The 20,947-nt window shown below is 40.8% G+C and overlaps 1 protein-coding gene across 1 annotated transcript in view; it reads right to left on the reverse strand.

Annotated features, from left to right (window-relative positions):
- Nucleotides 1-20,947, reverse strand: part of mafb (MAF bZIP transcription factor b) — a 48,570-nt gene that overhangs the window by 19,468 nt on the left and 8,155 nt on the right. The gene's annotated exons all lie outside the window — the stretch shown is intronic.

Below are 20,947 nucleotides of genomic sequence, written 5' to 3' on the forward strand. Positions count from 1 at the left end.
TTGATACAAAGAAGTTAAAATAACACCTGTCTTCAATGTGAGCCTTGTTCAAACAGCAACAAAAGTCCCATCCACTAAAGGGTTTTTTACTTTCACCAAAGATGTTGGAAACAAGAGGAGGAGGATGAAAGTTGTGTAAATGTCTAACTATTAGTCATAAAGAAACAAACCAGCGTTTGCTGTGGCTTGAATTTATCATCGGTTTCAGAAACCTGTTCTGACTGTGCAGCATCCGTCATCCGGAGGAAAAGGATGTGTTAATCTGCCCCTAAAGTGACCTATTTATTTATTTATTTATTTATTCATTCATTCATTCATTCATTCATTCATTCATTCATTCATTCATTCATTCATTCAGGAAAGGTTTTAAAATTTAAGCTAGAATCATGATAAAACTGAAGTGTGTTACAATCACATCTGTGATTTTCATGTAACCCAAAGTAAAATGTGTAGAGAAAGGACCTATAAAAATAAAATAATATATAAAAAAGATTTTCAAAGATGTTCCTTTAAAAAAGAAAAATGACTTATTTACAATGGAAAAAAAAACAGAAGGACATGTAGCAAGAAAAAAACAATGGTTTTTCTTTCTACAAGTTTGTCCTCACGTCTTCACCTCTGTGCTGCGCGTTTTATCTTCGGCTTCCTCTGCCTTTCTGTTTGTTTGTATTGGCCTCTCTGCCTCTGAAGTGTCATTTCCAAGGCTGTGGTTTTACCCTCCCAACATCCAAGTAAACGCTGCTACAAAAAGCTCTGAAGAGCTTTGGGCCACTGTGATCAATCAGGGGAAAAACAACACAAAGATCAGGCTTTTTCTGCTCCATAAAACAGCCTTTAGACTTTAGAGCACCAGCAGCTATTCAGCGCCTTAGATGTCGATTTTATATATTTTTTTTATTTATCTTTCTCAATTTTTCTTCCTCTGTTTCTAAACATAGAAAGAGGAAAAATAGCCGCTGAATGGCACAACATGATTTTTTTTTCTTTTTTTTTTCTTACAGTAAAACCACAGTCAAAACAACAACAACAACAAAAACAAAAACAAAGCACAGCTGAAATTTAACACAGTAATGAAAACACACTCTGTCTTAGACTTTAGATACTCAAACATTTTGTGTTATTTAAAAGGTAAACAAGGATATTCTCCCTAAGTGTTTTCATAATTCCATGTTTTACAAGCTGACATTAGTTTTCATAAAAATAATCAAATGAAGTAAAAAAAAATAAGCAGATTAATAGAAATTTAAAATCGAATAGGATTACATTAATATTTGAATGGTTTGTCATTTGTTCTTAAGTATTTTTGTATATAACAGCAGCCCTATAAATAAATAAAAAAAAAACATCAATTAAAAAGGATTCATGCTCTAACACCCATTTATTTCTGAAAGACTTTCATGGCTTCAAAATCTTCAGTAAACTAAGATCCCATATCTGCTGTTAATCTTTCAAAAACAGTTTTGAGGAGACTCGGCTTGTAACGTTTTCTTTTTGGTCCAATTTCTTGTTTGTATAAAGTACTTTTTTCCTTCATCGTATTTAAGCCCCATCACTTTGAAGATCATCAGTTTTACCGGTGTGCTGTGCTTCTAGTAGGCAAGACTACTGCAGCGTATCTTTTACTGATTTTCACTGTAAACATGGTGCAAAGAGTGAAAGGTACCAACATTATTTATGATAGATCAGGTTGATAAGATCGCAATATCCATCTGGGTTTCACAGCGGATTTCACAGAATCATAAAGCTGCACTAAGTGTTGGTTTCAAAATCTTTTTGCGGGCTTTAAGTCTGCATGATCTTACACAAGACCCTCAAGAATAATTAGATTGAGTGTTTAAAAATTCCTTCTAGTGGCTCGAGAAAGTCAGGGCTAGGATCTGAAACAGCTGCAGAAAAAAGCCCTTTACTCAAACCGTGGACATCTGTAATGTTTGCTTTACTTATAGGCTATAATGTTGTATAAATATTTGATGATTTCCTATAGTAGCAGGGTCCTAAATGGTCAAAGGAGTGCAGCATTACTTTGAGGCTGAAGATCAAGGAGAACCTGCAGTCATGCTTTCTCACATGCACAGGATCATGTATGGCTAGCATACACATTAATAGCGACAATACACACACACACACACACACACACACACACTCTCACATGCACACGCACTATATAGGATACAGACTCTTTTTCTGTCTTCCTGTGTCTGTGCAGCGTTCGGTTTCACTCCCTCCATGCTTCGTTTGCAGATGTTGATCATGTCCCGCTGAGTTTGCAGAGAGGAGACAGATTCTTTACATCTTTGAGACCACCGCTGCTACTCTCACACTGCGGCTTGTTACTGTTTGACGTAAACTGCAGAAAAGCTTTGACTCTCTCTGCGGAACGCTGCAAACGTTAGAAAGCCTCTGTGAGGTTATGATAATGCACTACAAGGCGAGATGAAACTTCCTTTCCTTGAGCTTTAACTCCTCCTTCGTTGCTTTCTAGAAAATGAGATCACACCGTTTCCACTTAGAGTCCAGAGTTCAGCATTGTCAGACAATATTTTAAAGATTCAAACTTTTCATGGCTACCCCTTCTTTGACCCTAATTTTAAAGTGTGCTGTTTTTTTTTTCCCGTTTAGAAAGCCTGAAATGTCGTCTAGTGTAAAATATTAAAGTGATCAAGCCAGTGGAGAGAGATAAAGAGTGCTTTTCTCCCTATAAGGCTCATGCAGATGGAGGCTGATGTATGATTTTAACCTTTGCTATTCTAACCTCTGTCTATGCCATCTCCTTTACACACACACACACACGCAGACACACGCACGCGCATAAGCATCGCATACTAATCATATTGATCCACCTTTACAAAGACAGCCCTGTTGATTCCCCCCCCTCCCCCTCTTTGGTCAAAATCAGTTTTAGTCGGCAGGAAATTGTCAGCAAAGTCGAACTGTATCATATGTGTCAGTAACGTTCCCCCCTCCCCCGTCTCTGCTTGTGAGCAAGCCTGCCACGGGTGCAGCTTGTTTTTGCACAAATTAATTTGATAAATGAGTGAGTCGGCGAGTGTTTTCCTTCATTTAGATTGCTTGTCAATGGCAATGTTTGTTTATTTTTTTATTTTTTAAGACAAATTGGCTTCTTGGTTGCAGCGCCGCTCCTCTCTTTGTCAGCTTTAGTGAGAAAAGAAGAGCAGCTGGAGGATGAGCGAGGAGGCAAAGTATAAAAACAAATTGGCACAGAGGGATAAAGTGAGATATCAAAAGAGTGCATGGTAAGGGATGATTGAAATAGACTATCGGATATGCTGCGGTCTCTGAGGTCAGGGTCTATATCACTCTCTGCTTCAGAAAGAGCCACCAAAACAAGAAGCATCAGCCAGCCAACCAATCTGGGCTGCAGCATTGTTCACTATTTGCTGGGAGAGAAGAAAAAAAAATATAACACATCTCTTCTTCTTACACACACACTAACACAATCACTTCTCACTGTTCATATCTGGAGAGAGAATAGAGCATGTTCCTTATTGTCCCCTTAGTGGTGATGTGGGGGTGTGTGTTAGGCCTTGATTGTTACTGGTTTACATAAGGGTATTAAACTCTAGCATTGCACTATCTATCTGAGCCAGGCAGATATATTTGTGTTGTGGCTCCTTTATGCATTTGTTATTTCCAAAGAGGATTGGGATGCACCAGTGGAGGAGAGGATAGATAGCCTGCTGATATTACCCTCTTCCTCTCTCCCACTTCCTCCTTTTTTTTTTTTTTCTTTCTGAAAACCAAAGTCTCCCCCAGTTTTGAATGTGCGTGCACGTTATTATCTATGAGTGGTTGTTTGTGTATTGCCTCCAGAAACAAAAGAGAGTAATTAATTAAAGAGGAGTGCACTTTGCCGCCTTTGTCCTGTTCCAACAACTCTAATAGTAATGAGCGTAGAACAATTTAGTGATATTACTCGTAATAATGGCTGCACTGGGCTGAAATTGTGGACGTATTAACGATCTGTAGGTGTGCTTAATTTAACCATAAAATACACGCCGATGGAACTGTTGCTATAGTGTGCACAAGTCAAATCAAGTAAAAGTTTATTTGAATAGCATGCTATAGTTCTGAAAGCAGAAGAAAAATCTACTGTGGCTTCAAGCAGGGAAGATTAGCTTAAAGAAGATCAACTAAATCAGATCAGCTTCAACAATAAAAGTCAACATGTGAGCATAGGAGCATCTCAGCAGATATTACTATTTTAATTTCAAATCTTCTGTATAGTAATTATTCCAGTCTTGCACTCTTAAAGTTGTTCTGTATTTTGTCATGCTTTGTACTTCTAGATACAGAAGCAAAGATCTAAATATTTTATAAAATATTGGTGTAACAGATTGTCTCAAATATACATTTGAAGCAAAAGCAGCTTAACAACATCGGTTATCTGCATTTGAAGCAAATGCAGATAACCGATGGGTTGCCGGTTCAAACCCCGGCTCCGTCTGCGTCAGGCATCGTGTCTTTGGGGCAAGACGCTCCTTCTGCCACCTGCTGTCGGTACACAGGGGCCCTGCTGGCACCGGGGTATGGCACTCCAAAGTGTGAAATGCACCGAGGTGACTGCAAAAATTTGAGGTTTGGAGTTTTTTTTTTGTTTTTGTTTTTTAATAGAATTCATAAAATGCATTCTACCAAAATGCAATTTTTGATTTTTAGTAGTTCTTGAATTTTTTTCCCTTGAAAAAAATGTCATCTTGAAAATAAACCACCCAAATGCATACAGTCCATCTGTAGGTCAGCAAAACTGAAAGTGGCAAATTTGTACTAAACAACTATTGGAAACAATATAGAAGGGTGCTATAAGCATGCAAACATGATGAACTAAAATTACCTGGCAGAATCTTTAAAGACTTTTGCTTCTAAAGCATCACTTCTACATTGTTGTTCTTTGCTTAAATCCCGGATCTGAAGCCCAAATGCTTTCTGATTTGCACCTTTAACGTGCACATCTCTCGGAGGACGGCTGTTAGATGGAGAATTCCCCAATCTGCATGTGTCTGTGAGCTTCTGAGCATCAGGCAGGAGAGGTTAAATCAAAGCGGAGTCAATAACTTCATCCCTCCCAGTCGGTGTGCCGCGCTGTGCTGCTGGGAACGCCTGCAGCTTCCCCTCTCTGGTTTGTGAAAGAGGAGGACAGGATGGGGGTTCATCACTTTCACAAACACTAAAGGAGAGGAAAGAGCGGAGCTGCTAATACAGAGGATGATCTAAGTGTCTGGCATACTCACCGAGAGATGCACATTTATCTCCACACGTTGCCTGACAGAAAGGCTTCCTCACTGTGTCAGAGAATGATAATGAGCTAGATTCTCTTTTCTCCCAACCTGAGAGCCCGAGTCCAGTCATGGCCACAGCCCCGGCTAAATCAATATCATCATCCATAATCTTTATTGTGGGATAAAACACAACATAAATCAGCTCAAATCCTTTCAAACATCCCTCTCTTTAGCAGCCTCCAATTTCACGCAGCACTCTCCTGGGCCAGCAAGGCTTTCTTTTTAGAGCAGAGAGAGGTTGTCTTCCAGCATCTCAGCTCTCTGCAGGACCTGTCCATGCATATATCACTTATCTGTTTAGTGGTTTCTTTTGTGGTTTGTCATCTGCAGATGTGAAAGGGAAGCCGAAGTAAAAAAAAATGCAGCTCTCGGACAATGTTTCGCTGTTAAGCCTTTAAGGGAAAAGTGAATTTTACAGAAATGTGATTGTTTGAGTGTGAGCATGCATCCATCGGTTTTGTGTGTGTGTGTGTGTGTGTGTGTGTGTGTGTGTTTTTTTCTTCTTTGAAAGTGAGTAATGAGGTTTGGGAAGAAAGCTTAGCCAAATCCTCTCATCAATCTTCACTCTTTCAATACCAAATCAGCGGGCTAATTCGATACCCAATCGGAGGGCTAATAACGTCCAGCTGAGAAAGAACTCGGATCATGGAGCTTGGGGAATAACTAGCAGGAAGAAAGTAAGAGGAAAACATGTTTGTTTGTTGTATTTTTCAAAGATGCTTCATATATGATTTTATCAACTTCAAATTGAAGCTTTGTTCAATGAGAATACCAAACATTTTACATGCAACCTGACTTCCTTTCACTAATTTTCTCATCCCGAGCTCTGAACAGTCCGTGCACGGATCTGCAGGAGTAACCCAGTCATTGTAGTGTCACAAATCCCGTCTTCCTGACGCGCACTGAATAAACTGTCACCGGCGTTATATAGTGTCTCCATAAAGCCTACCATCAAACAGTTACTACCTCCATGGCTTCAGTCCGCTGCGCCAACATCACAAACAAATCACCCTGTGGTGCCTTCAAGTGTTTGGAGGTTAGCGTGTGTTGCATGCAGGAGATACTAAAACGTACAGCGCACACATGGCTCCTCTGATACGGTTACATGTCTTGTGACCCCCGTGTTGTTTTGCTCATTTGAGATCAACTGTGACCCCCCTTCACTCTCAGCACCAGCATAAAGCTTTCCAGCATGCATCGAGATGCAAATTCAGCTTCCTCCTCCATCTTTTTCTGCTCTGTGCTATAAGCCTCTTCAGTGTTGCTTGTGTTCATTTCTAAGGCGTTCGTCACAGGTCAACCACTAAGAGAGAAATGCAGCATTTTGCAGACTCGAATTTCTTTTTGTTTGTTTTGTTTATTGTTTTGGGTGCAGATCCGACTCACAGATAAATGGCACACACGACTGTTTTTCAGTGAGCACTCCCCTCATAAAAGTAGAGCTCAGTCCACTTACAGTGATTTCAAATATGAACTGATACAATGTGGATTTTTGCAGCTGGGTACGGAAGCGATTGCTAAATGACGCGGGAGGCACCGCGCGTCGTATGAACAAAAGAAACAAATTTCCGACTGAAATGTAACAGCCTCGCAGGACGTTTAATGAACACAGTGCGGGAGTATGTGCAGAGGAAATTCCCTTTAATCTTCTTCATGGCGACATCATCTTTTATTGGTCGGACAAAGTGAATCTCAGCCTCTAACCTCACTCTCATAGAAATGACAATTGATTTGCAGGTTATTTCCTGCTTCCTGTGAGCTAATTGAAATAAAGTGGGACGGTAGACTCGGCCACTGCAGCATCTATCAATATTGCAGCTGCGCTGTACGAAGCGCAGCCTCAAGCAGCCCTGCGGAGTGTTTGTTCCATTGCTTGGGTCTTTGCTAAGTGCTTTGTTCCTACGCCTTAAACTTTTTCACATTTCATTATCCTACAACCACAATCTTTAAAGGATTTTACAGGGATTTTATCTGGCAGACTGACACGAAGGAGCGCTTCTTACATGGTAAACGCTGCTTCAGGCGTTTCGGGTTACGTCTCTGCTAGTTTAGTACATTTACCACCCTGAAATCTTTCGTCTGTTTTTGTTTAGAAAGTAATTCAAACTCAGATTGGATGGACAGTGCCTGTGGATATCAGTGTTCAAGCACTGCCACAAATTCAGCTGACTTGGATTTAGGTCTAGACTTTGACTGGGCCGTTCTACAACTTGTAAATGCTTTAATCTCGTTTCAACTTCTGCGAGAAGGTCCTCTAAGACATCTTCTCCCCTCAGGGATTGTTCTGCTCATCTCCATTCCTCTCTCCGTCAACCGTGACGAGCTACGCCCACAGCACGACGTTGTGTTCATGTGGATGTGCAGTGTTCGTTTTCCACCATGCATTGAGTCCCAAAAAGTTACATCTTGAGTAGATAAAACATTTACTTTAGCACACACAATGCCGCACAGACACACATTCTTTTATAATCATTAGTCACATCTTTTCCCTTAACTTTGATCATGTTGAATGTCCTGCAGATAAATATAAAGAATAGAGCAGCACACATCTGTCCACACATATGCACGGCAGGTGAGAGCAGATAGAAAACAATGGGTTGTTCAGTTAAGTATAGCACCAGAAGAAAAAAAAACTGCAAGAACAAGAGCTGTGTTTTACTTACTTAAGTTGTTCCAGATGTTCTGAACAGCTGGATGTTACACAGATTAAACTTGTAAGTTTACAATAATTAGATGAACAGCAAAACATGTCTCCTAAATGAACAATCGCGGGAGCCAAATGCAAACAGCATAAAATTTAAATGACTTAAATACGTGCAAACTTTTTCATTTTCTTGAAGTAAAAATAAATGTGTATGTTGCTTATGATTTTGCTTTATCTTCTATTAGATCACCTAGTCATCCGGGGCTGAAAGTTTAACACTTTTATCCAGAGTCTGCAGCTCTCCACAACTGGAAAAATAACTATTATCTGATATGAAGGTCATTTCATCCGCTGCAAATGTTTGGCTTCCTGAAGTTTAGGTATAATCATCGTTACATTTTGTTGCAAAGGATATGAAAACATTATTACTGAGTAATCACTGCAATATTTGAACATAAGTTCATGTGGCAGAGACAGCTATGTGGTAAATATGGTTTGTCAGTTCATTTTGTGGCAAATTTTTAGATATTTTCAAAACATTAGTGATAGCCTGACTTAGCTGGAGCTCACACAAATCAGCAATAATCAGCAAAGTATTTTTTTATTTTGCTGATTAGTTTTTTCCCATAATTAGAGGCTGCTTCTGGAAAAAGGGGCTGTCTCTGTATTTATAGTATGGTTTCATGACATAAGCAACAAGACATATAAATACGATTCTTGTTTTGTAACACACTGTTCATAACTAACATCATAACTCTGCATGTATATATGTATGTCATGTACCACTTCTGTTAAAACCATTTTTTCAGAATCTCACTAAAAGTAGCTCAGAGTTTTTCCAAACTCATATCTTTGGACCTCGCAAAAACCTGGGTGGATTTTTCTCTTAAAACAACCTAAAATCTATGTGTTAAAACACAAAGCAGATAGGAAATAGTATAATGAGGGTATAAAACGTTTATTTTCAAAGCAACATAAACTTCAGGGACAAACAAGCCTCTTTCATCCCCAAGCCTGTATTACGCTTTCATTTCGTTTTTGTAGAATCTGTATTGCATCCAAGACAAATATCCAATGGAAAAGTTAAATTTCATCTACCTTTGAATCCCTTTTAAAGCAGCTGCTTTTCCTCTTCCTGCATTTCTCTCCCATTGCTGTAATGATTCCAGCCAATGGCGTGCAATGGTTTAATCAAACTCTCGTTAGACTGCAAGATACACTGAATCATCATTAAATCTATCTGCATATTACCTGTGTTGTTACACTTAGCTATGAATCTCATTTGAATCTTATTTAAATCCCTCCTATGAATCTCAATTAAACTTAGATGCAGGCAAACTGAAGATGTGGAAACACACACACACACCCACACACACACACACACACACACACACACACACACACACACACAGAAACGCACATGCGTGCGCGGACACACTGCACCTGCTGTTATCACTGCCAGTGTTTTCAAACGTGTTCATTTTAATTAATTTGTTTTGATACTCAAGACAAATCCTCATGTGGTAATTAACAATTATATTACATTTAATAAGGACTCTGAGATAATGAAACAATTAGAGAAACAAGCCTTTTCAAAAGCCGAAGCTTTGAACTAGCGCGAGTGCTTTAATTGTCTTTCAGCGATTTGTGACTTCAATGAGCTACCAGATAGTAAATGTTTTCACAGCTTACAAATCAAACATCCTTTAAAAGCATGAACGACAAACTAACAAACTGTTATGTGGGAGCCATGTGAGCTTTCAGAACAGCTGTAAGACATCTTCACACGCAACACATCGCTTTTGTTTTTGCTGTTAACACAAGGGCCAATTAGCAGCCCCCTGCTCTCTGCAAAGGCATGTGTTAGGAGACCTATAGGGAGCCTGCGAGGCTGCAAGAGGCCTCGGGGTTGCAGGAGAATTATCACTTTTTTCATCTTTTTGTCTCTCGTCGCACATCCTTGCACACACACACACACACACACACCCCCACACACACACCTGGAATCAGCTCGGAGATACAAGCCCCGCGCTTTTTCCTCTCCTCTAATTTTTTTTTTTTTTTCTTTCCGCCCAGGCTTCTTGATCGGCAAGAATCGAGACGGATCGTCCAAGCAAATGGATGATCCAGAATATTGTGGAATGTGAAGACATCAAACTAACTTACTCAGACGGTGGGGCTAGCTGAAGTGGACGTGGTTCAATAAACATATGCATAACCTCCATTTACGGACAAATCGGTCGATGAAGTTCACTCATAACCTTTGATCCCTCTGAACTGAGCTGCGGGCGGAGACCAACTTCTGTGAGGGTGTGCACTTTTAGGGAAAGGAAAAGCAACGTCATCACAATAGATGCTGATCAAAGTCTGTGTTCGGCGAGCGTCAGGGAGACCCAGCAGATTGCTGAAGCATGTGCCGAGAGGGTGTTTGTTTAGCTGTTTATTGTGTGATAATTTAATCCCTGACGCTCTCCTTTCCACCCCCTCGTCCTTCTTTCCTTTCTTTCATCACAATGCGGCACCCCGCTGAGTGGCTCGTAGGTAACAGGCAAACATGTACACGCAGTAAGTCCTGTGTTGGAAGAAAAGAGGGAGTCATGACAGCAGGGGAAGAGGAAGGCGTATGAAAAGATGAAAATGAGCAGACACCTGTCCACCGTCAAGCTCCTGTCTTTCCAAACGCTGCTCTCTCGCCCTCTGAGGGAAACAATTAAACAGAGTGAATTGTTGTTGGGTTTGTCTGTAATTATCAGTTTTTTTTGTTGTTTTTTTTGTTGTTGTGACGTCGACAGGGACAGCAGAGTGGAGGCAGTAGATAAGATAAGTGTTCTTTATTTCTGACAGAGTCATTTAGCTGCGGATGAAGAGAAGAGAGGAGGAGAGAGTTATAGTTATGGAGCTGTCGGGGTTTGGGAGTGCTGAATGAAATGAGGACTAGAGGAGCAGAGGGAAACAAAGGTGGAGAGAGGAGAGGAGGGAGGCTTCTGTGTGACCTTGCAGTCAAAGAAACCGACAGTCGAAGGCGGTGAACCCGTTTCCTCTAAATCACTTCGAGCGCCTTGCAAAAGTATTCACACCTTTTGAACTTTTCCACGTGTATTTGATGTCCCAAGCAGAACTTTGACACGTTTTATTCAGTTGCGAGGAGTTTCTAAGTACAAACAAAATACAAGGATACTCAAACATTTCACAAAGAAAAAAAAAACAAATGTGGCCTGCTATTGTGCAAATCTTTTGGATTGGAGCTGTACCAGCTTGATGCAAGTGGAGGATTCTTCTTGGCAAAACAGCCCAAGCGCAGTTTCAGGCAAACACAGCATGATGTGGCCACCGCCATGCTTTATAATGGTGTGCTCAGGACGTGCAGGGTTAGTTTTTACCCAACAACAATTTGTCATAAAGAAGAAAGAGTTACGCTGTGATCCTATCAGATTTTGCATGTTCACTTTGGCTTTGCTGTGTATCATGTAGGCTCATAAAATGGCACTAAATATCTTTCAACAACACCAGTGCCAGACTGCTTAATGCGTATGAGTAAAACTTGTCCTTTCACCAGATTCTCCCACCTAAACCACTGATTTTTGCCGCTCCAACATATTGCCACTGCCCTCTTTTTTGCGTCTCGGATTGTCTCTCTGCTCTGTCTGTTTAGGTAGATTACTATGTCCTGCTAGGCTTGCAGTTCTGTCATCCTTTTGACATTTTAATATGATGCAACGTTGTACCAGTGAAGGCAAGACGAATGTGCATTCTGAGAACAATTTGAATTTTTAAACAAGTTTACAGAGTAAAGGCGGGCTAAATATAAATGCATGCCACACTTTTTAGATTTTGATTTGTAACTAAGCCATGCATCCTTCTCCCTCCTCTTCATAATTACGCACTACATTTCATTTGCCTTTTTCATGTTTCACTGAAGTTTGTTTGCTACATGGATAAATGCTTTTGCAATGTTTGGTGTTTTATTTCTTTCCTTCCTTTTACCTCACTTTTATCCTTTTTGGTTCCTAAAATTATTTGACGATTTACCTGTGGTTTAAGGCTAAATTGCACAACACTCAGACTTGTTTCTTAAGAAATTTTCTTTGTCGTATTCCTGCTTGTTCCCGAAGCACCAAACTGCCAGAGACCTCATGTCACTCCTGCCATTTTCTTCTTCCCTCTCCTGTTCCTCATGTGAAGAAAAGTATTTATTTTCATTTATCAAAGCCTTTTACCCCTGAGAGAGAGAGAGAAATTGCAGTGTCTGCAATTTGCAGTGTTTGTGTGTGTGAGTGTGTGTGTCAGGGGAATGTGCAGCAATGCTGGGGGTTATTATGAAGAGACTGAAATGCGACAGGAGATTCCTCTGATTGGGAATAAAACACCATCTTATCTATTTAAATAAACCCCACTGCAGCTTCATCTACACATAAATATGCCCATACACACATGCACACGCACACACACACACACACACGCACACACACACACACACACGCACACACACACACGCATACAGACACAAACTAAAAATATGAGCGTTCATGCAGGCTGAAGCTAGAAAGTAAAGACATTTACTAAAGTGCCAACACACACATGAATGCACAAAAATAAAAGTGCATAAGCTGGCAAATCTATGCATGTAAACAAACACAGGAGCAAATTCACAAAGGGATTTGTAGTAATTAAATTGCAATGATCACCCTATTTTAGCTTTCACTTTGAAGATGAAAAAATAGTGTTGCGAGGAATGAGAGGATGAGAGCAAAAACAGTCCTAATTGAACATGAAAAAAAACCCATCTAATTATTCAACACAGAGTAGTTGCTGTAAGAATAAAAAGAAAAATAAACAGATATAAAATCAGAAATATTGCAGTGCAATCGTCCACATTGATCGTCTGACACTAACCTTCTGATCTGCAGCAGAAACTACATTTACTTGGGATTCTGTAGTTTTTAAGGAACCTCCCACATGTTAGAAACGGGATTGTCCTCCAAAAGACGCTTCCAGTGAAACAGAGTTGAATCAGTGTCAAATGGAGCAGTGGTATGTGTTGGATGTGCAGTTGGACGCTGCCCCCCAGGCGGTCTGACGCTAATAATATTTCCCCTGCAAATTTCATTTAAGTTAAAGCAGCAGAACATGTTCCATCCAGAACGCTGCTGCACCTAAACAAATCTCAACTCTCTTGAAACTGTGAATAAACTGTGTTTATTCAGATGTATGTCTGAACAAGCACTCTACATTTTGCTTCTTTTTTTAAAATCTGTATTAAGATTTTTCAACAGCACTTGGATGTAGAGTTGGATGAAATACTGTAGCTCTAAATTCTAGCATTTGGACGTAGAGCTACCATCGCCCACATGCAGAGTGATGCGGAAATTATTTAGTCTGATCAAACCTTTAGGCCGTTTTTGCTTTTTATTCAGTGAGATGTTGGCTATTGGTTATCTGTGTTGTGCAAGAACCCTCTTATTTGGGGTAAACTCATTTATTTGCTTGTGCAAATATCTGATTGTTGGTAATCTCTTGCCTTTACACTCAATTGGAAACTGTTCAAATTATTGAATAATTTGAACAATAATAAAAGAGTGGAGAAATTTCAGAATTAAATTGTTGCTAGTGGATACTTCCATTCTTCTATACGGCACAAAATGTCAACAACTCTTCACTTTTTTCTGACTGCCCTCCCCTTCCTCTGCTTATTTGTTGACAGCATTGAACCATACTGCAAAAAAACAACAACAAAAAAAACAACAACAAGCAAACAAACAAACAAAAAAAAAACCTGAGGAAATATCATATCACTAGTAGCATACAATTTTTATAAAAACAGAGAAAGTAGATATTTTGAAGATGATGACATTCTTCTGTACAAGAAAGTATTATAGAAAATACAACTTTAATTTATTGTGATCCCATTCCTCACAGTACGGGACATAAATGACAAAAAAAAACGTTTAGTTTCGCAGAATAATCTTTACCAAAAAATAAACACTAGATAGTGGACTGCGACTGTTGCTAGAAAGCCAGCTAGATACAAAGATCAGAGAAAATGCAGAGACTTTCACAGAAAATTGTTCTCTGCATGGTAAAAAAAAAAGATTTTCACTTGCTTGACAGTTTGCAATACAAACACACGCCCTGACTGTATTGACTTTGTACTCTAGTGAAGTTAATATAAACAAGGATTATTTCTTACCCTCTCAGACTGCTGCTATTGTCGCATGCACCAGCTTTCTGAACAGACAGTTTAAGGTCCTGGCTCTGTGGGATGCAGCGATGCAGCTACTCTAAGAGGTTTTCCTGCACAGTAAACTAAGTACATCATTTAAAAATAATAAAAAATAAATAAATAAAAGCTCCTCGACCAACAAAAATAGCCCCAACATCTGCCCATCTGAACCTGTCCTGCTGCGTAAAACCTGACAGACTCAACTCCTCTCAGTGTAAAGACGCGTCGAACCAGTTAGTGACCGCTGTCTTTTAATGAATGAGATCTCAGAGAAAAACCACAGCCTCCCGTCTCCACTGCTCTCCACTTCCAGCCCATCAAAAACAGGCTGCGTGTGTGTTTTATTCTTTTTCAGTCATGAATCTTTAAACATCCCTTTTAAAGTAAGTGGGCAGGCTGAATCTCTGCAGAACGCCGACCTGGGCTGCTGAAGCACCCATTCAGACACTCCACATCATCTCAGCTGCCTCACTTACGCTCACAGACACTCGGAAAGCCGGCTGAAGACAGCTGAGGACACAAAAGCGAAGAATGGAAGCGTGCCGTGTGTTTGCGTTTGAAATCAATCACCAGGAAACAAAAGGCAAGCTGACAGTTAAATGCATATTTTCTCTGCATCACTTTCTCTACCACATCGCAGCAGCGTTTGCCATGAGCAGGCCTGGAGACGTGGATGTCATACCAACACCTCACACAGCAAATAAACTGCCGGGTCAAAATCACATCAAACACAAACGACTACCATCTGTTTATTAGTCTATCCCAGTGTGAGTCAGTGAGCTTCACCGAGCCCAAATATACTAACATTCAGGATTAGTTTTTTTAAAAAATGATAAAAGCTTTAAGCGTGTTTGAAAGGTTACAGAGTATTAATATCCCTCTCTCCCTGCCCCAACACACAAACACACTTTCTCCCTCCTTCTCTTCCTGTAAATGAGTGATTTATCTGCCTTAATTGTTGCCAGTGGTTCATGCGGTCATGTGACCACAACCTGACAGCATGTGACAAATACGGCCTGGAAATTAAACCCTGCATCGCAAACAGAAACACACAAACGCTTGCATGGCATCTGCAGAGCTACAGCGTGTTCAGATACTGACAAAAATAGATTTGATCTAATAAAAGCAGCACTTTGAAAAGGAACCACAGTTTGAGCTCTGGCTTTCGAATGCTATCATAATAAAAACATATATTTATCAAAATGAGGTAAAGGGCAAAAGAGAAAAAAAAAAAACATCCTACAATCAATAATGATAGACCGAGTACATCTATTGTTGTGAGCCGCTTCACTGCGGTCCCACTCAAATGGCGAGTCAAACACACACAGACATCCGGACCACAGTGGACTCCAACACTTCGACTCGCATATTTTTCTTCCTCACTGTGCTGTTGCAGCAAGGTGCTGACTGAAGGGTCTGCAGTGCTCAGGTTATGCATCTTATTGTTACATGAAGCCAGTTCCCATCCACTGACCTTTTTACTCACCGCACCATACATTGTTAAAATAATGCATGAGGTGTCATCGTGTGATATTATAAGCAGCAGTTTGTGTGTGCAGCTCATGCAGACTTTATAGAGAAACGAAAGTAACACCGGACCTAAACATGTAACATTTAGGGGAGCTGATAAAAGCTCTCTCTAATGCAAACACTGCTTTTTTTACATGTTCGGCAGATTAAAGTGGTTTCAAATAATGTTTTTCTCAAATAAAATGAGCAAAATTGTGCCGTAGGTTTATATTTAGCCAATACTGACATTTTTCACCATTTGGCTTTGCAAATCATCTCTAGCTCATTCAGATCGAAGAAAGAGCAGGAGTGACTAATGTCACAGCTGTATTTAGGTAAGAACTTTGACTGGGCCGTTTTAATGCATGAATATGCTTTGATATACCTCATCTATACAATTTCACTGTAGCTTTGGCTGTGTATTTAGGGCTTTGCATGTAGATCAAAAAGTTCAGTTTTGGTTTTATCCAACCAGATCACCTTGTTTTTCATGTCTTCCATGTCCCGCATTTAGTTTATAGTAAAGAGAATAAAGTATAAACTGGATTTTACTTCAGGGTGTGAAAATGAAGTGGTTAAACAAATGCAAGACAAATTTGTTTAGATTTTTGAGAAAAGTGTGTGCCATTTTTCTTCCACTTCATAACCACGCTCTAATTCGCCTTAACATAAAGTCCTAATATTCCCCAAAGATTTTTGTTGTAATGTGAGAAAATGCGAATAAGTTCAAGCAGGTTGAATCCTTTGCAAGGCAGAGTAAATTCACATAGTATTTTTGTCGTTGTTGTTCTTTTATTTACACATTGTGCAGCTCTCAAGCCTTTTGCTGTGTTTTTTTTTGTGCCATTTATTTACATGGATGCCACAATTTCTATAAATACTATTATTAATAATAAACAAGCTTATTTGAAGTGATGCAGCGAACAATATTCCAGCTTTACTTTTTCTGAAAGAGCAATTAATTTCCTCCAGTATTGCTCTCACTATTTAGATTGCAACTAATGAGCTACTCAGTGCTAATCTCTGTTTTGTCTCCCCTATATGCTCATATAAATACAATTTACCCAGAGTGTTGTACGCTGTGATCCAACCACCACATTAATGACGCTTTCAGGAGGACTGAAAGAGAGGATAAGAGGGGCAGAGTGGAAAGATAAACATGCGGTTTTTCTGATTGACTGAGCGGCAGGGAGCTGAACTTATAATAGGATAAGGGGATTTTGCACTTTAAAGCACATCTATTTGGAAAGTAAGTGTGCACGCTTAGTTTTGCACCACTTGTGAGTTCTTTTTATTTTTGCAGGTTTGCATATTGCATTTATGAATGCCACTGCATAAACAGGTAACGGGTGGGGGGGGAAGGAGGTAGTTGGGGGGCAGCAATGACTCCAACACCTCTGCACCTTCCCTACTCCCCCCCCCACCCCTCTTATTTATTTGTCTGTATTAGTTAGCTCCTTCTCAGCACTTAAAATTAATGTCATCCAGCACAAAATAGAGGCTGAAAGCTAAAATTCAGCACTTTCTCTGCAGCCCGGTTATTTATCAAGCTAACAAGGAGAAGACGCATCCTGTTTCAGCCTGGCCCAGGAAATATGTGCCATTAAAGCCCAGAGCTTGTGTCTGAGAGCCGAGGAATAAAAGTGAGGGTGTCAGGGAGAGCGGATGGACGGCGTTGCCGGCAATATGGATGCGGAGAGAGCAGCAGACACATTTATATAAAAGGGACAATGGATGCTCTTGGGCTGAACCGTGAGAGTACATGTGCTCCATGTGTGTATTAGAAGTGCTGATTCGCTGACGGCTATAAAAGACGATCCTTTAGGGGAAACAGAAGACGTAGTTTGGAGCTTTGAATAAATCATGCGCTGCCACTGTAGGTTAGCGCTAATTTTCTCTTTAGGAGAAGGGTGTCGAAACACGTCCCGAGGACTGTTAGTATTATGCCATGTTAACATCTCTGTGGCATCAGGAGCTAGCGCCCGAGCGTTGGAATTCAATTAGACACTGGGTGCAACGCTAAGCAGGTTGCAATAGGGCGGTCACCACAGGGAGGAGAACAGAGGAGACGATGGCGACGCTGAGGGAGAAGAGGGGAGGAAGAAGCGTGTGCTTTTTGTGTGAATGTGTGAAGAGAAAGAGACTGTAGGCTGATGAGGAAGGCCCTGGGCTGCTGTGATTCAGGTGAATACAAAATACCACGCTAACCTCCGGCTCATCTCCAGTTCCTCTCTCAGTCACAACCCAAGGACAACAGAAGCTCGGAGGCTCCCACGCAAACTCCACACACACACGTACGCATTCCCACTTCATGGGAAGAGCTTTGCAGCTAATTATCTTTGAATAAAACAACACATTTTGGATCTAACAAGCTGAAAGAACCGAGAGGGGGAAAAAAAATGTCGTTAGCATCATTTCAAAAAAGAGAAGGGTTGGTGTTTAAAGGTTTAGCTCCGGGCTGACGCGTTCTGCTCAAGTATCACCAGTTCTGAATAGAAAAATGTAGACATTTTTAAAAACAATCCAACTCTAAGCACGACTGTTTAACTTGTGGAACTTAACAAGAGGGGAGGTGGACTCTTTTCCCCTCCCGTTTTCTGGATTTCAGAACACAGTTCTGCTTGCTCCCTCTCTTTTCCAGATGAGCTCGTATAATGAGCATACATCCTGTTCATGTCCTCCTTGTCTTCTGGGTTTTACGAATAGAGGGATGACGTCTATGTCACTACCAAAAACCATGCCGGTGTAATGAGTCGCCCAATGCGAGGTGGTGGTGGTTATATATAACCCAGTTGGTAAGGAGAAGTGAAGTATGTCACTCGGTGGAAGGAGTAAATCCTCCCTCCTGAATCCACAACACAAAAGGATTCAGCAGTGTTTCATAAATGACAGTTCAGAGTTGGAGGTTTGTGTGAGCAACACCTTGATATGTGTTGTTTTCCACCTAAAATCAGCCGGTTTGATCGAGATTTCTCTTCAGAAACTGGCAAGACTTTTATTCCAACACTGCACTCTGACTTTAACAGAAACGTGATTACTGTTTGTGTAGTTAATTTAAAAGTTCCTAAGAAGGTTGAAATTTTACAATGATCTCTGGCTACTGCACAGCACATGGAAGAAATGTTTTACATCCACAGCAAAGTAGGTGGAAGTGAGAGAGATACATATCTAAAGTTCATGCCTGTTTTGTGCTTTATTTGGGCTGCTGTTTCTCTAGGACAGAATGATGGTAAACCATATAACTTAGATTTTAATAAGTTTTAGATGATTAAGTATAAATTCAGTGCAGAATGTGCAAACCTCTCCTTATGCAGCCATCCAGAGGTGCCTTTAGAATTTTTTGTAAGTTGCAGCCAAATGTTGTGGCCACTAATAATATTGGAGTTGCACCAAAGTCACAATAAAATTATGGCTATTTCACTGTAAGTTATATTGATGCATTGTAAAAAGTGAATGAAACAGCTAGTGACAAAGAATGACTTCCTCTAATTGCTCTACTTTACCTCTAGTCAGTGACTGCATGGTTGAAAATTGGACACAGCTGATTGTTCCAAAAGGAAAATGATTTCAAACATATATTAAAACTGTTTTTGGAAATGATGAAACGGGCTAACATGAAGCTTCTGGATGAGTCCTGAACTAAAGGCTTTGCTGAAAAGCCAAATCAGTGGTAGGAATCTGATCAGTTTAAATGAATGCTGACCTTTCTGATGTGAAACATGATCAAATATTCAATCAGAATTATGCCAGGACTTTGAAAAAAGGCTACACAAATGTGCGGTTTCTCTGGAGTGGGCTCTCTCATACTTAACTGATTTCTAGATGTTTATATGGGTAATTTATTTGAGTTTCTATGTGTAATTTTGAATCTACATTTTTATCAGAGTTGCATGTTATGGTGTTAGTTGAGTCCAAATGCTTCATTAAAAGCCCCAAAATGAATACAACACTTTCTGAAGATGAATGGATGTATCCACAATGTAGGTAATAACATGTAAAAATATATTCTCTTTCCTTTTACTTGATGCACACTATGACATGGGAACGTGTCCTTCCTCTGCTGCTACACAAACCTGACCTGCCTGCTGTCAGCCACAGAGGCACCTCCGCCCCCGACGCCCCCGTCCCTCCTCACCCAAGTGGCCGACTCACCCTGTCACAGTGAGGAGACGGTGAGTTGCGTGAGGAGAGATGACGGTGGATAAAAGAAAAGAAAATAGGGATGGAGGGTGGTACCGAAGGAGAGGAGGAGGCCTGCTGGGTGGGTGGGCGTGGGCTCTGGAGCTTCCTTCTAATGTGCCCTCTCCACTCCCCTCCCTGTGACCTCAGCGCTCCTGACAGCAAGAAAGTGCTGAAGCATGCAGGTGTCCTAATGCTGCAGGCACACACAAGCGAACGCGAAACCGTACCGCGCGCGCACACACACACACACACACACACGCACACACACACACCAACACGCGCGCACACAGATGCAGGAATCCTGCATTGCTTCCCTGTTTTCTGCCTGATTTTCAATTCTTTCAGCACCTGCCTACATGCTGTCAGCGCTTCCAACGCTTTCAACTGTTCATCTGTATAAAAAAGAGGGACTTTTGATGAAGTGTGTTAAAAAAACAAACAACAACAAAAAAACGAATATGCATGTGCTTTGCAAGCAGAACACATGAGGAAAGCAGAGTATGCTGGCAGCTGCACAGTAAAATTAGCTGATGCTGATGCGGTAGTTTTCCACTGTCCAGCCTTTTAAATGCATGAGCTAAAACCTGAGGTGTCCAGAGAGTGTCCTGTCCTGTGTCTGCGTGTGTGTGTGTGTGTGTGTGTGTGTGTGTGTTGGAGAGGGGGTTGGCATTAGAGAGTTGTATTACAGTGGTGATGAGTCGCCTGACTGCAAGTCTGATACCTCAGCAGCACCCAGCATTGACCAGGCCTTTAAATAAAGCCTTCGATCCTCCAGCAGCAGAGAAGGTCACCGCTTGCCTCTGGTTACCCTGCCTGTCTGTCTGCATCCTCGGCCAGGAGCCCTCCTGCCATTCATCCCTCACCCCTTCATTCTGACGTGGGATTCCAGGTGCCTTTCCTTTTCTCTCAATCCCTCAGCTCCTTAACTTTGTTCCGACTTCCTTCCAGCTTTGCTCCCTTTCTCTGCTGCTCTTTGCCGCGTGGCCTCTTCCATCTACTTAGTTTTTCTACTGGAAATGTCAGACGGCAAAAAAAAAAACAAACAAAAAAAAAACAGTAGTCCTTGCTTTCCCTTTCTCACTCCATCAGTCCCAC

Source organism: Poecilia formosa, unplaced genomic scaffold (assembly GCF_000485575.1).
Source record: "Poecilia formosa unplaced genomic scaffold, Poecilia_formosa-5.1.2 Scaffold13, whole genome shotgun sequence".
In the NCBI taxonomy this organism is placed as follows: Eukaryota; Metazoa; Chordata; class Actinopteri; order Cyprinodontiformes; family Poeciliidae; genus Poecilia; species Poecilia formosa.